General features: G+C 39.3%; 1 protein-coding gene and 1 pseudogene across 2 annotated transcripts in view; both read left to right on the top strand.

The window, feature by feature from the left end:
• The window catches only part of HDAC8 (histone deacetylase 8), a 252551-nt gene that overhangs the window by 73975 nt on the left and 166393 nt on the right, over window positions 1-12183 (top strand). The window lies entirely within an intron of this gene.
• LOC118995065 (synaptonemal complex protein 3-like) lies at window positions 8942-9763 on the top strand (annotated as a pseudogene).

A 12183-nucleotide genomic window follows, 5' to 3' on the forward strand; every position in this document is an offset into this window, starting at 1 on the left:
GATCTGTTTTACCAAGTCCCAGTGTTCTCGTCCTACCAAGCTTGCTCCTGCAGTGTGGACAGCTGACTGCATCCAACCTGAACCAGTGGTGTGCTACTCGTGGGGGAGCTAGAGTTAGATTCTCTGGTAGAGACTGAGTGGTATGGCTTTGGAGTAGGGGCCACTTTCCCCTCATTTGAGTATGTGACCACACTGCACCCAAGTAGGAGACCCATTAACCCTGTCCTCCTGACCCTGTCACCCTGCCCTACTGAGCTTGTGCCACGTGGAAAGGGTAGTTGGATGCAGCCATCCTGGGCCCACTCTACAGCCTTTCCAAAAAAGGGTGCAGAGGAAGTCCAGGCAACTTCAGAGGGTGGCAGAGTAGCTAACTGGTGGATGCTGACCTCAGAGAGCCTCGGACCTTCCTCCAGCTCAGAGCTGCAGGAAACTGATGCTTGTACACAGCTCTCCCCCTCCCACACACACCCAGGCCAAGAAGACAGAACCACAATCAGTGGAGAGCACGGTAGCTCCAGATAGGTATCCAAATCTTGTTACAAATGACATCTTGACACTGACCTGCACTGGAAACTTATCCAGGTGGGCCCAGAACCAATACGACCAATGGTGGGCTTCAAACCTCACCAGAGCTCAACCCAAATAGCCACACAAACAGCATAGCTGAAGGTGAACTGCGACAGGCACCAGAATCTGCTGGGAACAACTCTGCCTTGGGGGCAGACTCATACATTGTGATCAAAGTCTATTCTTATAATCAGCCAACCTGAGGGTTAACTCCACCTTCAAATGAGCCAACAACATTCAAGACTCAATTACAACAGAGGGGGGCACATAGCCCACACAAGAAACATTTCTTGGATCACCTAGCTCAGGTGACCTTTGGAGACATAGCAGATCTACCTGATACACAGAGTCATACACAGAGTCATACACAGAAAGTCAAACCAAATGGGGAGGAAAAGAAATATGTCCCACATGAAAGAACAAGAGAAATCTCCAGAAGAAAAAGTAAATGAAATGGAAGCCACCAAGATACCAGATGCAGAGTTTAATGCAGTGGTTGAAAGGATGCTCAAGGACCTTAGGAGGAGAATGAATGATCTCAGTGATAACTTAAACAAGAAGACAGTAAAACATAAAAAAGACATAGAAACCATAAAAAACCAACCCACTGGAAATGAAGAATACAGTATCTGAAATGAGAGAACCAGAAGGAATCAACAGCAAGCTATATGAAGCACAGGATTGAATCAGCAAGCACCCAATAAGAGCATCGAAAAGAAAAGAGAATTTTAAACAGTGAGGAAAAACTAAAGGACCTCTGGGACAACATCAGCATAAATACATCCCTATCATAGGGGTATCAGGAGGAGAAGAGATGAGCAAGGAATACAGAACCTGTTTATAGAAATAATGGCTGAAAGCATCACTAAAATGGTGAAGGAAAAAGTCGCACAAGTTCAGGCTTGATTGGAGAGTGCCAATCAAGACGAACCCAAAGAGATCCACACCAATACACAGCATAATTAAAATGGCAAAGGTTAAAGGAGAAAAAAAGAGAACCTTTAAAAGCACCAAATGGACAGTTACCATAAGGCTGTCAGCTGATTTCTCAACAGAAACACTTTGGGCCAGAGGGATTGGCATAAAATATTCAAAGTGATGAAAGCTAAGGGACTACGAACAAGACTACTCTACCCAGCAAGGCTACCATTAAAAATTGAAGGTGAAATAAATAGCTTCCCAGACAAAAGAAAGAAAGGAAAGAAAGAGAGAGAGAGAGAAAGAAAGAGAGAGAGAGAAGGAAGGAAGGAAGGAAGGAAGGAAGGAAGGAAGGAAGGAAGGAAAGAAGGAAGGAAGGAAGGAGCTAAAGGAGTTCATTACCACCAAACCAGTACTGCAAGAAATGTTTAGGGGTCTGCTTTAAGAAGAGGGATTACATCTGGGGGAAGATGGTGGTAGAGTAGGACAAAGGATTCCGCTTTCACCCATGCACTGAAGAAAACCCTGGCTGATCTCTGATCTAGATCAGAGGAGCACAGCAGATAGCCAACAGGGAACCAGCATATAGGAAAGTAGGACTCAAGACATTGGAGCAGACACTGAATGACCAGACGGTGAGGAGATGGCTACAGGTGAATAAGGTCCGAGGGAACAGCGCAGAGGCCACAGGCCCTCTGCCCAGCTGTGCCAGGGTCCAGGCCAGTCCGCCTTGGTCTCTGGGAGCTGAGGGCTGGCAGCAAGGTCCTTGGGAGAGAGCCAGTCATCAGCTCCCTCCCTACCTGGCTGGGCGCAGTTTGAAAAACGCCAGTAGAGATCTGTTTGCTTAAAGTGTCACAGAGAGGAATGGACATAAGGAAGTAAACCAGAGGGCTCTGATCACCAGTGGAGTCTGTAGTCACCAGTTTGGGAGATTTGAGAGTCACCTTGCATTCCCCCATAGCACTGGGAAAGGTTCGTGCCCGAGCCTGCAGGACCAGGATTCACTTTGCTATAACAGAAAACCTACAAGTTACTGCGTATTTGTATTTTTTCATTATTCTTACATCTTTTATTTTAATAGTATGTTTGTATTCCTCCTCTTTCTATATAGTCTTCTTTACCTTGGCTGGATATATTGTATTACTTGACAGGTTTCCCCTGTCCTCTCAATCATAGTGTATTGCTAATTTACTGTCCTTTACTTCCCCTTGCACAGTTAGCACACTATTGAAGGTCCAATACACCCTAATCCTGGTATATCATAGATTCTGTCATATGATTGTTGCTCTAATACTATTGTAAATAATAGCTGTTCCATACAATTGTAAATACTACACAACACCCCCCCCCCCCAGATCTTAGCCCACTTCATTGTTGCCTGAACTATAATACTGTAGTGGTTAACTCTATTCTCTCTCACACTACACCCATTTACCATCCTTTATTTTCACCTTACCTCAGAATTTGACCTCCCTCAACCTCACTCCTTTCTAGATCCAAATCACAAACCTTCCCTCCCCAACAAGAGCCTTATCTTCTTTCCATCCTTTCTAAAAAGTGGCTAGATAGGTTGATCAGATTACGGCAATCACTGTACATAGCCAGGGGATTTCTTATCCCTTCTGTACTGGCTACTACTGTAAATATCATAGAATACTCTCCTGCTGTCATAAACCAGTTTGCCTTCCCCTCCAACTGATCACACAAAAAAAGAGTAGGTGGAAGCAGTGGATACCAGGATACCCAAGGGAAGAGGAAACCCAACGCAAAGGAACCACCAACAGATAACAACAGAAGAAGGTGAAGGAGAGAGTGGAAACCACACAAACCTCAACCCAAGACCTATCTGGAAATACAACTAAACAGTGGAGAAACTACCCAGGGCAAACAACTGAACAAGAGCAAAAGAGAATCCACAAAACCCTGTACACGCAGAAGAACTAGCTTCAACGCAACAAGCCCTCATCAGCACAGCAAATTAAAATGGGTAGTGGACAGAGGGAACATCAGTTCACCAGCTGGTGGGAAGGATCCACACAAAAAAAGGACCCAGAAACAACAAAAACCAAAAGACAAACTCAGAGTCAATGTAAAGGACAGGCCAAGACCAGTGAGCTGGGGAGATCAGGGAGACTACACCACCAAAGCTCACAGGTGTTATACCACAGAAGTTCACACCATAAATCCAGGAAGCCAGAACAAATCAATTTAAGAAGCTGAAGCTAACAAAAAGAGTCTCACAAACAATGGGAAGACAAAGAAACAACCACCAATGAAAGGAAAGGAGGAAGCCTCAGAAAGAATGTTAGATGAAATAGAGGCAAGTCACCTATCAGATATTGAATTCAAAGCACCGGTTATCAGGAAGTTCAAAGAGCTCACAATGAGCTACCAGAAACTACAGGGGAGCTACAACGAACTCACTGCAAACTATATCAACATGAAAAATGAAATAGAAACTATCAGCATGGGCCAAGAGGAAATGAAGAATATAATTTTGAAGCTGAAGAGCACAGTGGAAGGAATCAAAAGAAGGATCGATGAAGGAGAAGATCGGATCAGCAAGTTGGAGGACAAAATAGAAAAAAACTCCCAGAAAGAGCAAGAAAAGGAAAAGAGGTTCAGAAAGAATGAAGAGGGGTTAACAGAAATGTAAGACAATATGAAACGTAATAATATCAGAATAATAGGGATACCAGAGGAGAAGAAAAAGAGCAAGGGATAGAAAATCTATTTGAAAAAGTAATGATGGAAAACTTCCCTATTGATGAGAGAAAAAGTCACACAAATCCAGGAATCACAGAGGGTCCCAATCAAGAGGAACCCAAAGAGGCCCACTTCATGACACATCATCATTAAAATGGCAAAATTTTAAGACAAACAGAGAATCTTAAAGGCAGCAAGGGAGAAACAGGAAGTAACATACCAGGGAGCCCCAATAAGGTTAGCTGCTCACTTCTCAAAGGAAACACTCCAAGCAAGAAGAGAATGGCAAGAAATATTCAAAGTAATGAGGACCAGAAGCCTCCAACCAAGGTTACTTTACCCAGCAAGCCTCTCAATCAACATAGAAGACCAAATAAAGAGCTTCCAATAAAAAAGAAGTCTAAAAGAATACACCTCCACCAAACCAGCTCTACAAGAAATACTAAAAGGTCTGCTTTAATGAAAGGAAGAAAAAGAGAGAGACAAGGAGAAGCACAGGTATAAAAATGACAATGAATAAGTACTTATCAATAATAACACTAAATGTAAATGGATTAAATGCTCCAATTAAAAGACATAGAATAGCTAAATGGATAAGAAAACATGACCCACACATATGCTGCCTACAAGAGACCCACCTCAGGACAAAAGACCTACACAGACTAAAAGTAAAGGGTGGAAAACAAATTTTCCAAGCAAACAGCCAGGAAAAAAAAGCTGGGGTAGCAATACTCATATCAGACAAAATAGTCTTCAAAAAAGGGGCCATAAAAAGAGACCCAGAAGGTCACTTCATAATACTCAAGGGAAGAATGCACCAAGAAGACATAAACATTGTAAATATATATGTATCCAACATAGGAGCACCCAAATATATAAAGAACCTCTTAGAGGACTTCAAGAAAGATATTGACAGCAACACAATTATAGTTGGGAATTCTAATACCCCACTGTCAAAAATGCACAGATCTTCCAGACAAAATATCAATCTGTGGCAATGAACAACATCCTAGATGAAATGGACTTAACTGATATATATAGAACCCTTCATCCCAAAGAAGCTAAATACACATTCTTTTCTAATGCACATGGAACATTTTCAAAGATAGACCACATGATAGGACACAAAACAAGCCTCCTACTTCAGTGCAGTAGNGGATACCAACCCCAAGAGAAAAGACCCAAAACAATCAAAATCATGGAGATTGAATAGCATGCTCTTAAACAACGAATGGGTCAAGAATGAAATTAGGGAAGAAATCAAAAAGTTTCTGGAAACGAATGAAAACAAACTCACAACCCAAAACTCATGGGACATAGCAAAGGCAGTCCTGAGAGGGAAGTTCATAGCAATACAGGCCTACCTAAAAAAGACAGAAACATTTCAAACAAACTGCCTAACCCTACATCTACAAGAACTTGAGGATCAACTACAAAGACAGCCCAGAGCAAGTAGAAGGAAGGAAATAACCAAGATCAGAGCAGAATTAAATGACATAGAGACTAAAAGCACAATTCTAAAAATCAATGAATCCAGGAGCTGTTTTTTTTAAAAGATAAACAAATATGACCAGCCTTTAAGCAGGCTCATCAAGAAAAAAAAGAGAGAGAGAACCCAAATAAACACAATCAGAAATGGAAGAGGAGAGATTACAACTGACCCCACAGAAATAGAAAAGATTGTAAGAAATTACTATGAAGAACTGTATGCCAAGAAATTTGAAAACTTAGGTGAAATGGACAAATTTCTAGAAAAATATAATCTTCCAAAACTCAATGAAGAAGAAGCAGAAAGCCTGAATAGACCAATAACAGCAAATGAAATTGAAGCAGTAATCAAAAATCTCCCATCACACAAAAGCCCTGGGCCAGATGGTTTCACAGGAGAATTCTACAAAGCAATTGGGGAGGAGCTAACTCCTATTCTTCACAGGCTATTCCAAAAAATCCAAAATGATGGAAGACTCCTAAACCCTTTTTATGAAGCCAGCATCATCCTAATCCCAAAACCAGATAAAGATACAACAAAGAGGGAAAACTCCAGGCCAATATAGCTGATGAACATAGACGCTAAAATCCTCAACAACATATTGGCAAACTGCATCCAACAATACATTAAAAAGATCATTCACCATGACCAAGTGGGATTCATCCCAGGGATGCAAGGATGGTTCAATATTTGCAAATCAGTAAATGTAACACATCACATAAACAAAAGCAAAGACAAAAATTACATGATCATATCAATAGATGTGGGAAAAGCTTTTGATAAGGTACAACACCCATTTATGATAAAAACACTCAGCAAAGTGGGAATAAAGGGAGCATTCCTCAATATAATAAAGGCCATATATGAGAGACCTAAAGCCAACAGCATACTCAATGGGCAAAAATTAAAATCTTTTCCACTAAGATCAGGAACAAGACAAGATTTCCCACTTTCACCACTTCTATTCAATATAGTATTGGAAGTTTTAGCCACAGTGATCAGACAAGAAAAGTAAATGAAAGGCATCTAAATCATAAAGGAGGAAACAAAACTGTCACTGTTTGCAGATGACATGATAGTGTACATGGAAAATCCTATAGATACTACCCAACCTAATAAATGAGTTTGGCAAAACAGTGGGATACAAAGTCAATATCTAGAAATCAAAGCATTTTTGTATACCAACAATGAAACGGCAGAGGCAGAAATCAAGACAAAAGTCTCATTCGATATAGCAAAAAGGAAAATAAAATACCTAGGAATAAACCTAACCAAGGATGTAAAAGACCTGTATGCAGAAAACTACACAATACTGAAGAAAGAAATCAAGGAAGACACAAACAAATGGAAACATATACTGTGTTCATGGATTGGAAGAATTAACATCATCAAAATGTCCATACGCAAAGCAGTTTACAGATTCCATGCAATACCTATTAAAGGTATGTCTGTGACATACTTCACAGACATAGAACAAGCACTTCAAAAATGTATATGGAACCATAAACGACCCCAAATAGCAGCTGCAATTTTGAGTAAGAAGAACAAAGTAGGAGGGATCACAATATCCAATACCAAACTATATTACAAGGCCACTGTAATCAAAACAGCCTGGTACTGGCATAAAAACAGGTACATAGACCAAAGGAACAGAACATAGAGCCCAGAAATAAACCCAAATCTCTACAGCCAATTAATATTCGACAAAGGGGGCAGCAACATAAAATGGGCTAATAATAGCCTCTTCAACAAATGGTGTTGGGAGAACTGGACGGCTACATGCAAAAAAGTGAATCCCGAGCACCAACTTACACCATACACCAAAATAAATTCAAGGTGGATAAAAGACTTAAATATAAGCCATGACACCATTAAATTCCTAGAGGAGAACATTGGCAAGAAAATCTCAGATATTTCATGCAGCAACATTTTTACTGATATGTCCCCTAGAGCAAGGGACTTAAAAGAAAGAATAAACAAATGAGATCTCATCAAAATTAAAGGACTTGAACAGACATTTCTCCAAGGAGGACATACAGAAGATCCAGAGACAAATGAAAAAATGCTCAATATCACTAGCTATCAGAGAGATGCAAATTAAAACCACAATGAGATACCACTTTACACCAGTCAGAATGGCCATAATAAACAAAGCAACAAGTGTTGGAGAGGTTGCGGAGAAGAGGGGACCCTCATCCATTGTTGTTGGGATTGCAGACTGGAACAACCACTGTGGAAAACAGTATGGAATTTTCTCAGGAAACTAAAAGTGGACCTGGCTTTTGACCCAGCAATTCCACTGGTAGAATTATATCTTAAGAACCATAAAACACCAATCCAAAAGAACCTATGCAGCCCAATGTTCCTAGCAGCACAATTTACAATAGCCAAGAGCTGGAAGCAACCTAGGTGTCCAGCAGTAAATGAATGGATCAGAAAATCATGGTACGTATACTCAATGAAATCTTGTGGAGCAGAAAGGAGCTCCTACCCTTTGCAACAGCATGGATGGAACTGGAAAGCATTATGCTGAGTGAAATAAGCCAGGTGTTGAAAGACAAATACCATATGATCTCTCCTTTAACAGGAAGCTAAACAACAAAACAAACAAGCAAGCAAAATAAAACCAAAGACACTGAAATACAGAACAGGGGGACAGTGACCAGAGGGGATAGGGGAGAGAATTTCAAGGGAAAAAGGGGAAGGATTTACAGGAAATAGTATAAAGGACACATGGACAAAAACTAAGGGGTGTGGAAATGGGAGGGAGGTGGGGAGCACTGTGGGGGTGCGCTTGGATGGGAGTAAAAGACAGAAAACTGTACTTAAACAATAATTAAATTAAAAATTTGAAAAATAAAAGAAGAGGTATTACAAAAATAAAAAATAAAAATATAACCCAGAGCCACATAGGTATAAAAAACAAAATGGCAATAAATAAGTACCTGCTAATAATAACCTTACATGTAAACAGAGTAAATACTCCAATCAAAAGACATAGGGTAGCAGAATGGATAAGAAAACATGACCTATATATATGGTATCTATAAGGGATCCATTTCCGAACAAATGATGCACACAGACTGAAAGTGAAGGGTTGGAGGAAGATATTTTGAGCAAATGGAAACAAACAATGAAGCTTGGAGAACAATACTTGTATCAGAGAAAATAGACTTCCAAAGAAAGGTCATAAGAAGAGACAAAGAAGGTCACTACATAATTCTAAAGGAATTTATCTAACAGAGGGTATAACCCTGGTAAATTTTATACACTCAACATAGAAGCACCTAAATATATTTTTAAAAATCTTCAGAGGAGCAAGGGGGCTGCAAGGCAGAGACCTCAGTCAGGAAACATGGAAATATGTTGCCCTTTGGAAAAAAACATACCAGGAAATCTGGGAATACATCAGTGGAGGATCAGGTTGCAAGAGCCTATGACTTTGAGAAAGAAGATGAAAAAGATCTGAGCAGTTCAGAGGAACATGTTACTGACACAAAGACTCCAGTAATTGAAAAGCTTGGGGAGAAAGGGTCTTCTGCAGGAATAGTTGAAGATATGGGAGATGAAGTTTAGAATACGCTGGAAAAATTTGGAGCCAACATTAACAATACCCTTCTTGCAGAGAAAAAGTCTAGCAATGTATACCAAGGCTTCCCTCAAGACCAGTAACCAGAAAATTGTACATATTTGGAAAACCCAATATGATCCAAGGCATAAGCTTAACCAAGAATTTTCTTAGCAGTTTCTGGTTGTTTTTCAGCAGTGGGAGATAGATGTGCAGAAAGCTGAGGAACAAGAAGAAAAACTAGCTAATTTGTTTCAACAGCAACAAAAGGTTTTTCAACTAAATCTAGAGTTGTTCATAGTCAGAGACTGAACACAATTAAACACTTATGCAGGCAGTTCCCGAAGAGCACAGAGGACCTGGAGAAGAATCAGGGTGCTCTCCTTACTGGTGCACAAAATGAACTGAAAAAAGAAGTGGCCATATTGCAGAAACAAATTACAGTGGATACTCAGTAGCAGGAGATGGCAAATGTTCGAGTCTCTTCAATCCATGTTATTCTGATGACTCTCTGAAGGAAGAACTTGAACCTAAGTATATGACCCAACTACAACATTAGCTAAGGGGCATATAAGTCTTCAGAGTGGTTTAAAAATTCTAATTTAAAATATTGCATCATGTTAATCATTAGCGTAAGTGCAAGCCTCCTCTTTCTGTTAACCTCCAAATAAAATAGATCAAAACAGTTTCATGAGTAGCAGTAATCCTTAAACTGTGTGTCAAGCTTTCTGCTTTTTAATAGTAGTAGTGAATTTTCTAACACTTGTCAATTAACTTATCAATAAAGACAATTTAATTTCAAAAAAAAATTTAAAATCTTGGTTGATATTAAGGGAGGGATAAATAGCAATACAGTCATAGTCGTGGATTTTAACACCTCACTGTCATCAATGGATAGATCTTCCAGACAAAAAACTGAAAAGGAAACAGTGACCTTAAATGTTGCACTAATTGGGTGGATTTAATTTATATTAACAGAGAATTTCATCCCAAAGCACCAGAATATGCATTCTTTTCAAGTGCACATGAAACATTCTCTAACATAGACCACACACTAGGACACGAGACAGATCTAAATAAACTGAAGAAGACTGAAGTCACATGAAGTATCTTCTCAGATTGTAGTGCTATCAAATTAGAAATAAATTACAATAAAAAGCTCCAAAACTCTCAAACACATTGAGGTTAAACAACATATTATTAAACTGAATGGGTTAACAAAGAGATCAAGGAAGAAATCAGAAGTTGCATGGAGACCAACAAAAATGCACACACATTGCCCCAAACTATGGGAAACAACAAAAGTAGTCCCAAGAGAGAAATTTATAGCATTACAGGCCTATGTCAAGAATCAACAAAAATCTCAAATAAACAATCTTACCCTAAACCTAAAAGAACTAGAAAAGAACAATAAACAAATCAAGGAGTAAGAAGGAAAGAAATAATAAAGATTAGAATGGAAATAAATGATGTAAAGACTAAAAAAAAAAAAACAAATACAAAAGATCAATGAAACCAAGAGCTGGTCCTTTGAAAAGAAAAACTAGATTGATACACCTTTAATCAGACTCATCAAGAAATAAAGAGAGAGGACCAAAATAAATAAAATAAAAAATGAAAGAAGAGAAGTTACAAATGGCACCAAAGAAATACAAAGAATTGTAAGATAATACTATGAACAACTAACTATACAAGGTCTGTCTGGAAAAAGTCCAGCCATTGTTAATATAAAGAGAATGGTTTGCACATCCATGTCATCTGGCAGCCAAGAAAAGTAGGCTGGAATGTGCATGTGTGAACAATGCTGAATTCACTGTACTAGTCAGTGGGGGCAGTAGACGCCATTGAGTGAACATGTGTACTGTGTGGCCATCACATTCAAAATGACTGAGTGTTAGAGCAACACATCTGCATCTAGTTTTGCATTAAACTTTAACATTCCTCAGGGGAAATTATTCGGATGATTCAGAAGGCTGCAGCTATGGGCAACTGGTGATTGGCAGGTTCATCATGAGAATGTGCCTACTCATGCATCACATCTCCTGCAGAGTTTTTTGGTGAAAAATCAAATAACCCAGGTGACTCATTCCCCTACAGCCCAGATTTGGCACCCTGCAACTTCTGGCTTTTCTCAAAAGTAAAATCACCTTCGAAAGGGAAAGAAATTTCAGACGGTCAATGAGGTTCAGGAAAATACCACAGGCAGCTGATAAGGATTGGGAGAACTGTGTGAGGTCCCAAGGAGTTTACTTTGAAGGTGACTGAGGCATCATTGTCCTATATACAGTGTTTCTTGTACCTTGTATCTTCTTCAATACATGTCTCTATTTTTTCACATTACATGGCTGGATACCTTATGGACAGATCACGTATACCAACAAATTAGATGACCTCAGTGAAATGGATAAATTCCTAGAAGTATACAGTCTTCCACAACTGAATCAGAAAGAATCAGAAAATCTGAATAGAACAACTACAACTAGTGAAATCAAAGCAGTAATAAACAAAACCTCCCAGCAAACAAAAGTCCTGGACTGGATGGGTTCACAGGCAACTTCTACCAAATATTCAAAGAAGAACTAATGCCTCCCCTTCTCAAACTATTGCCAAAAATTTCAAGAGGAGGATAGGCTCCCAAGCTCATTTTACTAGGTCAGCATTATTCTAATTCCAAAACCACATAAAGATACTACAAAGAAAGCAAATTATAGGCCAGTATCTCTGATGAACATAGATGCTAAAATCCTCATCAAAATATTAGCAAACCAGATCCAGCATAGAAAAAGATCATACACCAAAATCAAGTGGGATTTATTCCTGGGATGCAACATTGGTATAATATTAGCAAGTCAATGAATGTGACACACCACATAAACCAAATGAAGGATAAAAGTCACAAGATCGTATCAATAGATGCAGAAAAGCATTTGATAAG

Source organism: Sturnira hondurensis, unplaced genomic scaffold, assembly GCF_014824575.4.
Source record: "Sturnira hondurensis isolate 20B ecotype Veracruz unplaced genomic scaffold, ASM1482457v3 Scaffold0000982, whole genome shotgun sequence".
Lineage (NCBI taxonomy): Eukaryota > Metazoa > Chordata > Mammalia > Chiroptera > Phyllostomidae > Sturnira > Sturnira hondurensis.